The following is a 13496-nucleotide window of genomic DNA, read 5'->3' as shown; positions in this document are numbered from 1 at the left end:
TATTGAGTAATCGGATGGGTTTGCCTTATCAGAAGATAGTAACATGGTGTGTAGATTGCACAAAGCCCTGTATTGATTGAAACAAGCACCTAGGGCATGGTTTGATTGGTTAAACTCTCATCTTGTGAAGATAGGATTTCAGAGAACAAGTGAGGATAGCAACATCTACCTAAAATATGAAGGTGATCAGATTGTGATCTGTGAAGTATTTGTAGATGACATAATCTTTGGAGGAGATGATAAAATGAGTCATGCTTTTGCAGATGAAATGAAGAAAGAGTTTGAGATGTCTCTGATTGGAGAGATAAAGTTCTTCATTGGTTTACAGATTCAGCAAATGAAAGAGGGTATCTTTATTACCCAGTCCAAGTATGTCAAAGAGGTATTGAAGACCTTTGGCATGGAGGAGACTAAACTAGTTGGTACATCGATGGTGACCGACTGTAAACTAAGGAAGATGATTCAGTGTTAGTGAATGAGAAGGAATACCAGTCAATGATCGATAAGTTGCACTATGTGGTGCACAACAGACCAGATATTGCTCATGCAGTGGGAATAGTAGCTCGTTTTAAGAAAAGTCCAAGAGAATTCCACTTGGTAGTTGTCAAGCAGATTCTTAGATATCTAAAAGGAACAGTTTACTATGGATTGTGGTATCCATATGATGGTGACTTTAATCTCAATGTATATACCGATACCGATTAGGAAAGCAATGTAGATGATCAGAAGAGCACAATCGGTGGAGCATTCTTTCTTGGCGGAAGATTAGTCTCTTGGACAAGCAAGAAGCAGAGTTGTACTTCTCAGTCTATAGATGAAGTAGAATATGTGGCAGCATTTATGAACTGCACTCAAGCAATCTGGATGAAACATGTATTGGAAGGTTTCAAAGTACTTATATCTGAACCAGTGAGTATATTTTGTGACAATACTAGTGCAATCAATATTTCCAAGTGTAGCTAGGAAATCAGAAATCATCAAAGCAAATTCAAAATACTAATCTAGCTCAATCACGAAAGCTCAAATGCAATGATCAATCCTAACACACTCAATAAAGACATGAAAAGCAAAACATTCAAAGCTAAAAACTAAGCAAACCAGATGTAGATCTGAATGTCTCCTTCATGCGGCTCCATTGTCCTTCTTTCTTCTCCAAATAGCCTTTGTTTGTGGATCTCACCTTCAAGTGCATAAACCTAATGTGAAAGCAAGATTGACATTGGCACAAGAGTACTCAAAGCATGATTATTCAATAATGTGATTATTAGATTGGGATTGAAGAAATTCATCCAATTTATAGACAAATTGGAAAAAATGATCAAATTAGCATGATTCAATTCAAATGGAAATTGTAAATCAAAAATGTCAATTATGACAAATTATGCACTTTCTATGCAAAATTTGATTGATTGTCAATTATGACAAATTTCTATGTCAAAATTGATTGATTGTCAATTATGACAAATTATGACAAATTGAAATGTCATTTCCATGAAATTAGGAGAAAAATAGGAGGAAATTGAATTAGAAATTAGAAAAATTAGAAAAATGGAAAAATAGGAAATTAGGAAATTAGGAATTTAGTGAATTAATTAATAATTTTTCATTTATTAATTAATTCACAAAGAGGGAATTAGAAATTAATGAAAAATTAGGAAATTAGGTAAATCAATTAATAATTTGTCATTTATTAATTAATTCACAAAAAGAGGAATAATTAGTCAATTAAATGAACATTTAATTGTGATGAGAAGACTTAGGATAAATAAATAATTTATTAATCCTAAAGGGAGAAATGACAAACAAGGTTAAATGATTAAATCACGAAACCCTAGAAGATGAATTAGCAATGCAAGGATGACAATTAGGTCTTGATGAAAGATAATTGACTCGATCATGATTCTGATTAACAAAGGACCAATGTGGTAAATGATTTGATTGATAAATGCACCAATTGACGAGGAACAATGACAAATTGATCCAAATTGACATAATTGAGACAGACAACGATCGATGGCAAGTTGATCGCAAAATGACAAAATTGACAAGAGGACAAGGATTGATGACAAAATAGATTGCAAGACAACAAGATTGAAAATGACCACGATCGATGACAAATCGATCGCAAAATGACAAGATCAAACATGACAACAATCGATGACAAATCGATCGCCAAACGATAAGATTGATAAGAGGACAAAACCCTAATTAGGATTGAAGATGTCCAATATGATGACAAATGAGCACGCACATTGATGTGACAAGATAAGATCGATCAAAATCATGACTGGAGAGTGTTATCGACAAGACCAAATTCGAAAGCGAGACAAATGAAGAATGTAGAAGAATGACTCGATGCTCGCAAATGATAAAAACCAAATGAGTGACATAGGAGAAATGTTAATGCAACGTAAAAACCTAAAATGAGGCAATGCGCAAATGTTAAAGTATGATTCCGCAAGCGTTGACCATTTTTAGGTGTCTACATTTTGCCCCTCTTTGAGACAATGCGATTTTAAGCGTTGTTTCAAAGAAATTAAATGAAAATGCACTAGACAACCGACAATGACATATGCATGCCCAACCGACAATGACATATGCATGCCCCCTCGAGGAATTGGCCAGAAACATGCAGAAAAGAGGCCAATTGATCGATAAAAATGATAGGATTGAACGGACTGACAATCGGAGATCGGATGCATGAAGGACAAGCAATTGATGGTGCAAAAGACCATGACCAACATGAGATGGAGAGGGTGCACATCCATCTATGCACTGACAAAGATCTATAAATGAGACCAAGAGAGTGAAAATTGTTCATTTGCACTAGCCAAAAAGGAGAATTTGTTGCTCTGGAAAAGGACACTTGCAGAGAGATGGCAAACATTCCAACGGTAGATCACCTTGGAGAATGTGTATGCATGTACAGATGACTAGACGACACAGGAGCAGCGGTATGTATCTCAAAAACCCATGTTTTCAATTTCATGAATTTGACTTGCTAGCGGGACATTACGGGGCCCACAGAAAAGGCAGAGACTGACTTCTGCACCTGTGTAGGGCGAATCTTGCGCTTGTGTGATGTCTTCTATTCTTGTGTAAGGGTACACAGGTGCAGGTTATGTGACATAGGCACAAGATATACAACACAGACGCAATTGTGCCCTGGGAACTCAATTTAGGTCAAAAACAACATGCAAATGATCCGGAAAAGAGGGGATAAGGGTAGGATAGGTCAGAATAGATTAAAAACACCTTGATTTGGACATGAAAATGAGGAAATGCAACCCGTAGGAGAAAACCCTAAAACTGACAAAATATGCCCCAATTGTGATGTAGAGTCGACACTATCCATTGATCACGCGAGAGAACCGACCAGACTATTTCATGTTACGACATAGACTCAGGAGCACGGACAGAGATACATTAGCAGGACTTGGGATATACTATGTCACATTCATGCTCGAGATTAGGGCAAACACAGGACTGCTTACCGCATTGGCAGAGTGATGGCATTCAGAGACCTCCTCATTCCATCTGGCGACTGGAGAGGCGACAGTGACACTAAAGGATGTATGGCGTATCCTCCGCATTCCGATTCATGGAGAGATGGTAGAGTATGACCCAGTGACAGGGAGAGATGCATTGTGCAGATTATTTGAGTGCGACGCAGATGATTTGGATATCGTCGAGAGGGAGATTGGCTGGGAGACCATGGCATTAGAGTATGATCGACGATATGTGGTGATAGTCGTGGTTATAGCATGCCTACTAGCAGGAGATAGACGAGGACATGGATTCCCTATTGGATGGGGAAGAGTACTAGAGAAGATGGCAACAGAGGGTACGGTGTATGCATGGGGACCATGTGTACTGGCTATGCTGTATTTTCAGTTGCATCAGATAGCATATCAGGGAGTGCAGACTTTGAGCTGTGGGGTTACACTGCTACAGGTATGGGCATTTGAGCACATAGCCATATGTCGACCAATTGCAGAGAGACAGGTATTACCACATCGACCATATGTGTACTATTATGGAGGAGCACTAAGACAGGGTCCTTTTGGATACATATTGTATTGGCGACATGAGCTAGACAGACTGAGAGAGTTCACATGGAGGCCATATCGTGATTGCCCTGGATGGTCAGATGATAGTGATGAGCTACCGTATTGTAGACAGGAGAGGTACCTGATTGGGCGACCAGTGAATCAACAGAGAGTGATTGAGATGTACCTGCCAGAGAGAGTCAGATGACAGTTTGGAGAGAGGCAGGATGTACCTAGGAGGACTGCACACTTTGCCCGATCTCACAGAGAGACGAGTCAGTGGGGGAGTATGATTCAGCCACACATAGCATATACTGACTTCACACAGCTACAGCAGAGATAGGGGGATTGGAGATTAGATGTGGCAAATGTCGGGATGACAGAGGAGTATGAGAGATGGTTTGCAGGACGACAGCCAATGCCATTGACAGATCCTGATATTCCAGTACCTAGGAGACAAGAGGACTTCCCAATCGCTGGAGAGGAGGAGGGAGATGATGAGGATGAGGAGGATGAGGGCGGGGATGAGGATGAGGGGGATGATGAGGATAGAGATGAGGATGGGGATGATGAGGATGAGCCAGATTCAGGCGATCAGGAGGCATTGTAGGACATACCCATAGAGCCGGAGACAGCTAGCATAGAGGAGATGGAGATGTGCAGGGCTACCATAGCGAGTCAGCATGATCACATTGCGACATTAGAGAGAGAGCATGAGCAGTTTAGAGCAGAGATAGCCAGACTTACAGCGGCTCGAGATACAGCAATAGTTCAGACACAACGAGAAGAACAAAGAGTCATTAAGTATATTGGGTCGATTCGGGATGCCAGTGCACGGGAGATGGCATAGATGCTGGTAGAGACCAGAGAGGAGATACACCATTGGAGGACACTATATGAGAGTGCAGTTCCACCAGAGCAGAGAGCAGCTTCATATCGGGCACGATCGAGGACAGAGAGCCAGGCACGCTCTCGGAGTTCATTGAGCAGCATGGGGGTGAGTGGACCTATGAGACCACCACAGCCAGGACCAGGAGGGACATCATCCGTGAGACATGGCAAGGATGAGGAGGACAGAGGGAGCACCTAGTGACAAAGGCACATGCTCCGTATGATGGACAACAGACATTATGTAGTTTGACATTTTGTAGTCAGCCTGCAGGCCATACTTAGGACAGACAGTCCAATTTTGTACTCCGATATTATTGTGACATATGATATGATATGCATCGATATGATGGGATGCAATGTGTTATGACTTATGTTATTTTCCATGTATGAATGACTTATGCACTATTTATTGTGGAACATGTATGGATGTATTTTTTTATGTGTTTTTGATGCATTTATAATATGAAATGGATAAAATGCTTGATGTGATGCTCGATGTAATGCAAATGTACTAACCAAATGGATGTAGGATGTAGTATGTATGTTTGGGGAAATCGGAGCACTAGACTGAACTGACTATCCAACCAGATTGAAGAAATGTTAGTAAGAAGAAAATGAAACAGAGGACAGTTAGAGACGAAGACAAACTTGCTTTCAGTAATGCACTTTGTAGGTGAGAACCTTTATTTTAATGTAGCAAAATGGATGCGTAGCATCATGGCATGGAAGGCCAGAGCTGAAATGCAACCCTTTTTGCAAAAGACAGACACATCACAGACAAACAACAATCACAACCAAAAAGAAAAGGATCATGATCCATCCTGGTCACTCTAAATCACTCAATGACATCATCGAGCAACATAGGAACATGATCAAAGCCAAAGATAAATCAGTAAAAAGATAAGATGCACAAATTCTTCGTTGTCAAATGTTGAAAGTGTTGATAGGACGATCATGTTGTTTGGTTTTAGGACATGCGGTACCTCGTCTAAGATAGGACACAGTCTGGTTTCGAGTATACCACACCCTGTATAAGACCCATGATAGTAGTGACAAAGACAAATGATATTGATGGTAACGTTTGATTGATATGGCAATTGTGATCAGTTTGAATGTCTAGTTTGATTGAAAAAGTTCATTTGTTTATGCATGATTTCATTAAAGCACAACGTTGGATTGCGAGTCGTTGGATGTATACTCAGCGAGCTGTCTATGCACAGAGGGGTTATTTATTTTTTGTTTTGCCTTTCGAGTTTTTACAAAAAAATTTGTTCGTTTTTTCAGGACTTTATTTGATTTTTTTTAATTATTTCAGGACAATTTGATTTTTATTTTTTTTTATTTTTTCAGGACATTATTTGATTTTTTTTGGATTATTTCAAGACAATTTTCAATTTTTATTTTTTTTTGGATTATTTCAGGACATTTTTCAATTTTTTATGATTTATTTTAGGACATTTTTCAATTTTTTTTTTTGAATTATTTCAAGACATTTTTCGATTTTTATGATTTATTTCAGGACATTTTTCAATTTTTTTTTGAATTATTTCAGGACATTTTTCGATTTTTATGATTTATTTCAGGACATTTTTCAATTTTTTTTTTGAATTATTTCAGGACATTTTTCGATTTTTATGATTTATTTTAGGACATTTTTCAATTTTTTTTTGAATTATTTCAGGACATTTTTCGATGCAAAAGTTCCAGTGATTGATCATGACAAGGGGAACGCACCCAATGCGCATCTGAAAGACATACATAGACTGGGACCAAAACATATGTACAAGAAACCAGAGTATGCAAGACAATGATGTTGACCAATAACAGGCCTGGAATAGAACATTGGGTCAAGACAAAGATAGACATGATAAACCGGCCAAGAGAAAGCATAGCTAGAGGTCATGACAGATGACGGAGCAATGATCTCATTACTCATGGCGCCTGTTTGCCAGGTTTTCACTAGAGGGGGAATCATTTTTCTTTACCTTTTGTTTTTGCTCTTTTTCTCTTTTGCTTTCTTTGTTCACTTTTTTTTTTTTTGTATTTTTTTTCTTTATTTTTTCTTTTTTTGATTTTTTTGTATTTTTTTGCTTTTTTGATTTTTTTGTATTTTTTCAGGATCATACTTGAAGAAATGCTGATAGAAAATTATGCGCAGTACTTGCGAAGATGCATGGTATTGATAGGATTAGACAAAGGTTCACCTTCTGGAGTGGCCAGCTGATATGCCCCCGAGCCATAGGCTGCAGTCACTATGAAAGGCCCAACCCAATTAGGTTCAAACTTGCCTTTGATGATGTCAGTAGATTGTGCATTCTTGGGATTTTCCTTTAAAACCAGATCTCCCACTTCGAAGTGTCGCCCTTTGACCTTCTTATTATAAGAGCGACGGAGACGGTTTTGATATGCTTGCAAATGTGTCAGGGCTGTCTGACGTTTCTCATCTAACATCTCAAGCTGATGCAACCAAGAAACTCTGTGTGTCTCATCATCAATTAGATGTTGCAAGGAAACATGCAAGGAAGGAATCTCCACCTCCAAAGGTAAAATGGCTTCCACACCATACACCAAGGAATAAGGTGTTGCACCAGTAGGTGTGCGGATAGAAGTGCAATAGGCCCATAGTGCTGGATTCAACTGTACATGCCAATCTTGACCAGTGTCATTGACAACCTTCTTCAGGATCTTGATAATGGTTTTATTTGATGCTTCAGCTTGACCATTCCCCTGTGGATAGTATGGACTGGAGAAACGGTGTTGGATATGAAACTTTTCATAGAGTTCCTTGACATCTTTATTCTTGAAGGGACGACCATTATCTGTGACTATGGCAAGGGGAACCCCATACCGGCATATGATATAATTCAATAGGAATTTTGAAATTTGCACACCAGTGATATAGGTCATGGGGATAGCCTTGATCCATTTTGTAAAATACTCTGTGGCTATAATGATGAACTTGTGTCCATTTGCAGATGTCAGGTGAATCTTGCCAATAAGATCCAATCCCCATTGAGAAAAGGGCCACGGAGATATGATAGAATGAAGCTCTTGGGCTAGTGCATGAATGTAATTTCCATGGATCTGGCACTTGTAGCACTTCTTAACAAAATCGTGAACATCTTTTTCCAGAGTGGGCCAATAATACCCAGCATGAATCAACTTTTTGGCTAAGCTTAGACCATTGAAATGGCCCCCACATATACCATCGTGAACCTCATGTAAAGTCGTTTGTGCTTCATCAGAATCCAAACACCTGAGGAGGGTATGGTCAAAGGAACGACGGTAAAGGGTGTCGGTGATGATGACATATTTGGTTGTCTGTCAGATAAAGGCTTGGCGTTGGTTAGCGGAAAGGTTAGGTGGTAAGGTTTGAGATTTCAAATAATGATATACGTCATTGTACCATGGGGAGTTGGGACCAACAAGAACACACATCACATCCGTTGTCGGAATGTCAAAAGAAGGAACCAGCAATTGTTCGACTAAAAATTCACATTTGTCCATATTGTGGGGCATATTCAACATGGAAGCAATCATAGCCATCGCATCTGCTGACTTGTTTTGCATTCTTGGAACTTGACTGAAATGGATAGCCGTGAATTTTGTCTTGAAGAAATCTACCATGTGCTTATAGGGAATAAGCTTTTCATCTTTTGTTTCGTAGTCATCATTCACTTGTCGGATGACTAATTGAGAATCTCCATAGACTTGTAAATGTGTGATGTTCCAGTGGACTACTACTTGGAGTTCTGTGACTAGTGCTTCATACTCGGCAATGTTATTGGTACAATGAAAAGTTATCCTGTAGGACTTGGGAATAGCATCACCTTGAGGGGTGACAAACAAGATGTCGGCTGGACCCGAACTTGGTATGGGATCCATCAAAGTATAACTTCCATTCATTAGAAGATGTGAGAGAAAAGACTGATTCATCTAGCAAATCGGTCAACATGGGATGATCATCATAAATAGGAGCCTCTGCAAGCTGATCTACTATGACTTGTCCTTTTATCACCTTTCGCTCCATATACTCAATATCAAATTCACTAAGGATCATAACCCACTTTGCTAGGCGACCCATCAAAGCTACTTGGCTAAGCAAGTATTTTAAGGGATCAATTTTTGCAACCAACAATGTTTGGTGATTTAACATATAGTTTTGGAGCTTCTGTGTTGCAAATACCACTGCTAAGCATACCCATTCAATAGTTGAATAATTCAGCTCATAGCCTACTAGTGTCCGGCTAATATAATAAATAGCTCGCTCTTTGTCGTTCTCATCCTGTTGGGCCAAGAGAACTCCTAATGTCGTTTCAGTTGCAGAAATATACAATATGAATGGCTTTCCTTCTATAGGAGGCATTAGAATAGGCGGCGACAACAAATAGTCTTTGAGAGCTTGAAAGGTTGATTGACATTGCTCAGTCCATTTAAAAGGGACACCTTTATGCAATAGATGCTGGAATGGATGACATTTGGCGGCCAACTGACCTATGAAGTGGCAGATGGATTGGAGCTTTCCTTGCAAACTGCGTAGTTGATGGAGATTAGAAGGAGGAGGCATATCCATTATTTCTTTACCCTTGGCCGAGTCGACTTCGATGCCTCGGTGAGAAACAATGTACCCTAGTAATCTGCCGGTTGTGACACCAAAGACACACTTCTTTGGATTAAGTCTGAGCTTGTAGGTCTCCATTCGGTCAAAGATTGGGCCCAAGATGGCTAAATGACTATCTCTTGTGATAGATTTGCATAACAAGTCATCAACATAGTCCTCCATCAAATTATGCATGCAATCATGAAAAATTGTCGTCATTGCTCTTTGATATGTAGCGTCTACATTTTTAAGACCAAAGGGCATCACATTCCAGCAATAGGTACCCCAAGCACAAGTGAATGTTGTCTTATGTTGATCTTCAGGAGCAAAGCAAATTTGGTTATAGCTGGAGAAACCATCCATCAATGAGAGCATCTCATATCCAGCAGTCATGTCAACTATGATGTCGATGTTTGGTAGTGGAAAATCATCCTTAGGGAATGCTTTATTGAGATCCCTAAAATTTGTATAGATTCTAATGCCCCCAGTTACTTTGCTAATTGGTACTAAATTTGAAATCCAGTCTACATAATCACTGGGTCTGATAAAGCCCACATCTAGTAATTTCTTCAGTTCCACCTTGACCAAAAGAGCCCCCTGGGGATGCATCTTTCTAAGTTTCTGTTTGACAGGCTTGGCATCTGCTTTCAATGGCAAGTGATGAAGGACTAATTCTGGATTGAGGCCAGGCATGTCTGCATAGGACCATGCAAAGTTGATCTTCTTCTCAAGAAAGAAATTGACAAAATCTATCTTTTCCTATTTTGATAAAGAAGCAGCAAAGTGAATGACCTTAGAGTTGTCAGGTGTACCCAAATTGATTTCCTTGGTCATTTCCACAAGCAATGTTGATTTGTCCTAACTTGATAGGGGTATGTCCACTCTTCCACCTTTGGGCGCCTCAGAGAGGTTTTCACCCACAGGTACGCCTTTTATTTTTACTTTTTCATGGTCAGAGAGTGCCTTACGGTTTTCACTCAAAGACCTATTCTTTTGAATTTTTACTTTTTCTTTTCTTTTTTCATTTTGATGATTGGAAGAGGGAGTTGACTCCCCAAAATATGTTGTGGAATCCAAATCAATAGCAAATCCTACCTTATGATCACCTTGTGGTATGCCTTCCCGTAGTCCAAGGAATTCTGCAATTGCTTTGTCATTTTGAAAACAGTCCAATGTGATTGGTTCTTGTTGGTCATGTTGGATAAGCTAGGGATAGATGAGGGGCATGTCATCATCGGTTGTAAGGAGAGAGAGGGTTGATATGGTAAAGATGTAAACATCTGTGGTATCACTATCCGAACTGCTTGTATCTAATTCGGAGCTTGGGTCCCAGAATGACTCTATCCAAGCATTAGGACATGTTTTGGGAAGAGGAGTTATTTCATGTTTGTCTTCCATAGGCAAATTATCAGGGTCAAGGAAAATATTGTCAAGGGCATAGGAGCTAGAAGAAAAAGAACTCCACTCCCATTCATTGGAATCAGTTTTGGGTCGGGTATCCTTAGGTGTTATTTCATCATCAAAGTCATGCCCTTTTCCACACGTGGTCACTTTGGAAGATGAGGGTCCAATTCGCAACAGTACAAAACCTAACCCTAAAGTTGGAGGTCGCATCTTGGGTATAACAGGTTCTAGCCTTCCATTGTTGTTCAGGCCTAAGCCACTGCAACCGTCATATCCTTTCTTTTGCAGCATAGTAAATCTTTTGCCGTACTATTCCACTGGCAACCTGATAGGTGGGGCCTCAGTTGGATCCTTATAAAGCCAATCTATGACATCATCATCTAAAGTTTCTTTGTCAAGTTCACCCCATCTTGTAAATGTAGTGGGAGGCTAATATTGAATAATGACCTTAGGTTCCTTTTGCAATAAATGTGGTTTGCCATATGATTTTGGAGATATTGGTAAATTCCCAATGAGGAATGTTTGATCCATTGAATATTCTCCGCATCCTTGGTCCTGTATCTTCAATTTTCCTTTGACAGCATCTAACAATTCATTAGGATCCACATAACTATGTGGTTTGGCCTCTCTATTGACTGGGACTTGCTGCTGCGGAGAATCCTTTAGGGCAGCACAAAATTGAAATGGATTAGGATCTCATGGAATTGTTATCTCAGTTCCATTGTAAGGATATTTTAAACATTGATGATAGGTGGATGGAACTGCTTTCATTGCATGAATCCATGGACGGCCAAGAATCATATTATAAGGGAGATCAAGGTCTAGGACCTGCAGGAAAGTATTTTCTGTCACTGGACCGACTCTGATAGGCAATGTAATTATCCCTTTAGATGGGTGCTCAGCATCATCATATGCTTTGATTTTTATTCTTCTGGAAGCATCAATGTCATTTTTTGTATATCCAAGGCCAATGACCACTCTCAAGGTACAAATATTAAGACCCGCTCCGCCATCTATCAAGACTCATCGGATTTTGCAATTATGGACAAAGACTTCAAGGTGTAAAGGATCATTATGAGGGAGCTTATCAGGTGAGATATCATTATTAGAAAATGCGACATTTTGGGAAACAGCTAGATGTCCAATTCGGGCTTGAAACTGGTCAACATCAATGTCTGTCAGGATAGTGGACTCAATTAAAGCTTTATCTAGGACTACACGATGCATGGGGGACATTTTCAACAACTCAAGGATTGATATTTGTGCAGGTGTCTTTCCTAGATGATCCAAGAGATTATACTGACTTGCAAGAGTTGGTTTGGGAGGAGCTACAGGAGCTCCTTTCAAGACTATTTTGGATTGATGAGTGGTGACTGCGCAAGAAGGATCTTGTTCCTTTATTCGTATGGTAGAAACATACTCATTTGATGCTCAGAAACAATTGATGACATTGTTATAACCAGTGTTTGCATAATTTTTTGTTTGGGTAGAGTTTGAAGAAGATGCTTTACCCTTGTCATGATCAAGCAAAGGAGTTTTGAAGATAGTATGATCAGTGTTAGAGGTTGCATGGGGCGGATCTACCTCAATTACTCCTTGCTCTAACAAGTCTTGAATCAGATGTTTCAATTGAAAACTTGATGCGGTTTTATGTCCTTTTGACCGATGGTACTCACAGTATGCATTATCATTCCACCAATGCAGTTTTACCACTAGTTCTACCTTGATATCTGGTAGCTTGATAAATTTTGCTTGTATCAATTGTTTCATTACTGATTCAATAGGCTCTCCCAATGGCGTAAATTGTCGAGGAGGTCCATCCCTCAATCGGAAAGGTTTGTGTTGCTGATTTTGTTGCTGTCCTTGTTGTTGATTATATTGTTGAGTGTATTGCTGAGCATGTTGTTGGTATTGCGGCTGTTGAGTAACATTGCTCACTGGTGTTTGATTTTGTTCCATAGTTGACATATTAGGAACACTCAATTTCTTGATTGTGAACGGGGGTTGATTTGCATTCACCGCTCTTGCATCAACAACACCATCATTAGTGACATTCTTGTTTTTATACCAAAATCTATTTTGGTCCCCTGAATTATTCATGTTGTCACTGTCTTTATTGAGCTTAATGATTCCTTTAGCTACAAGAGCAGTTTCAATGTTCATCCCTTTCTTAATGAGTTTCTCTATAGTACTGGGACTTTTCAATTTTAGTTCGTACATCATTTCTGGGACCAAATTTTGGATAAACAAGTTCACTTGTTGTTCTTCAAGTATATCTAGGGAAGAACGACTATACAAGCTTTGCCATCATTCCAGGAAAGTCACTAATGGTTCACCTTGCTTTTGCTTGGTGTTGCATAAATCTGACATGGTCACGTCACTATCGATGTTGAATGCGAAGTGAGATATAAAATTTTGAGCCAATTCAGACCAAGTCTTTATGTTTCCTAGCAAATGCGAATACCAATCCATGGCTTGTCCCATGAGACTTCGTGCAAATAATCGCATTAAATATGTCTCCTCATAGCTCACTTCAGTACATGCCGTGAAAA

The sequence above is a fragment of the Cryptomeria japonica genome, chromosome 6 (genome assembly GCF_030272615.1).
Source record: "Cryptomeria japonica chromosome 6, Sugi_1.0, whole genome shotgun sequence".
NCBI classification, from domain to species: domain Eukaryota; kingdom Viridiplantae; phylum Streptophyta; class Pinopsida; order Cupressales; family Cupressaceae; genus Cryptomeria; species Cryptomeria japonica.
Note: the sequence above shows the minus strand (reverse complement) of the source record.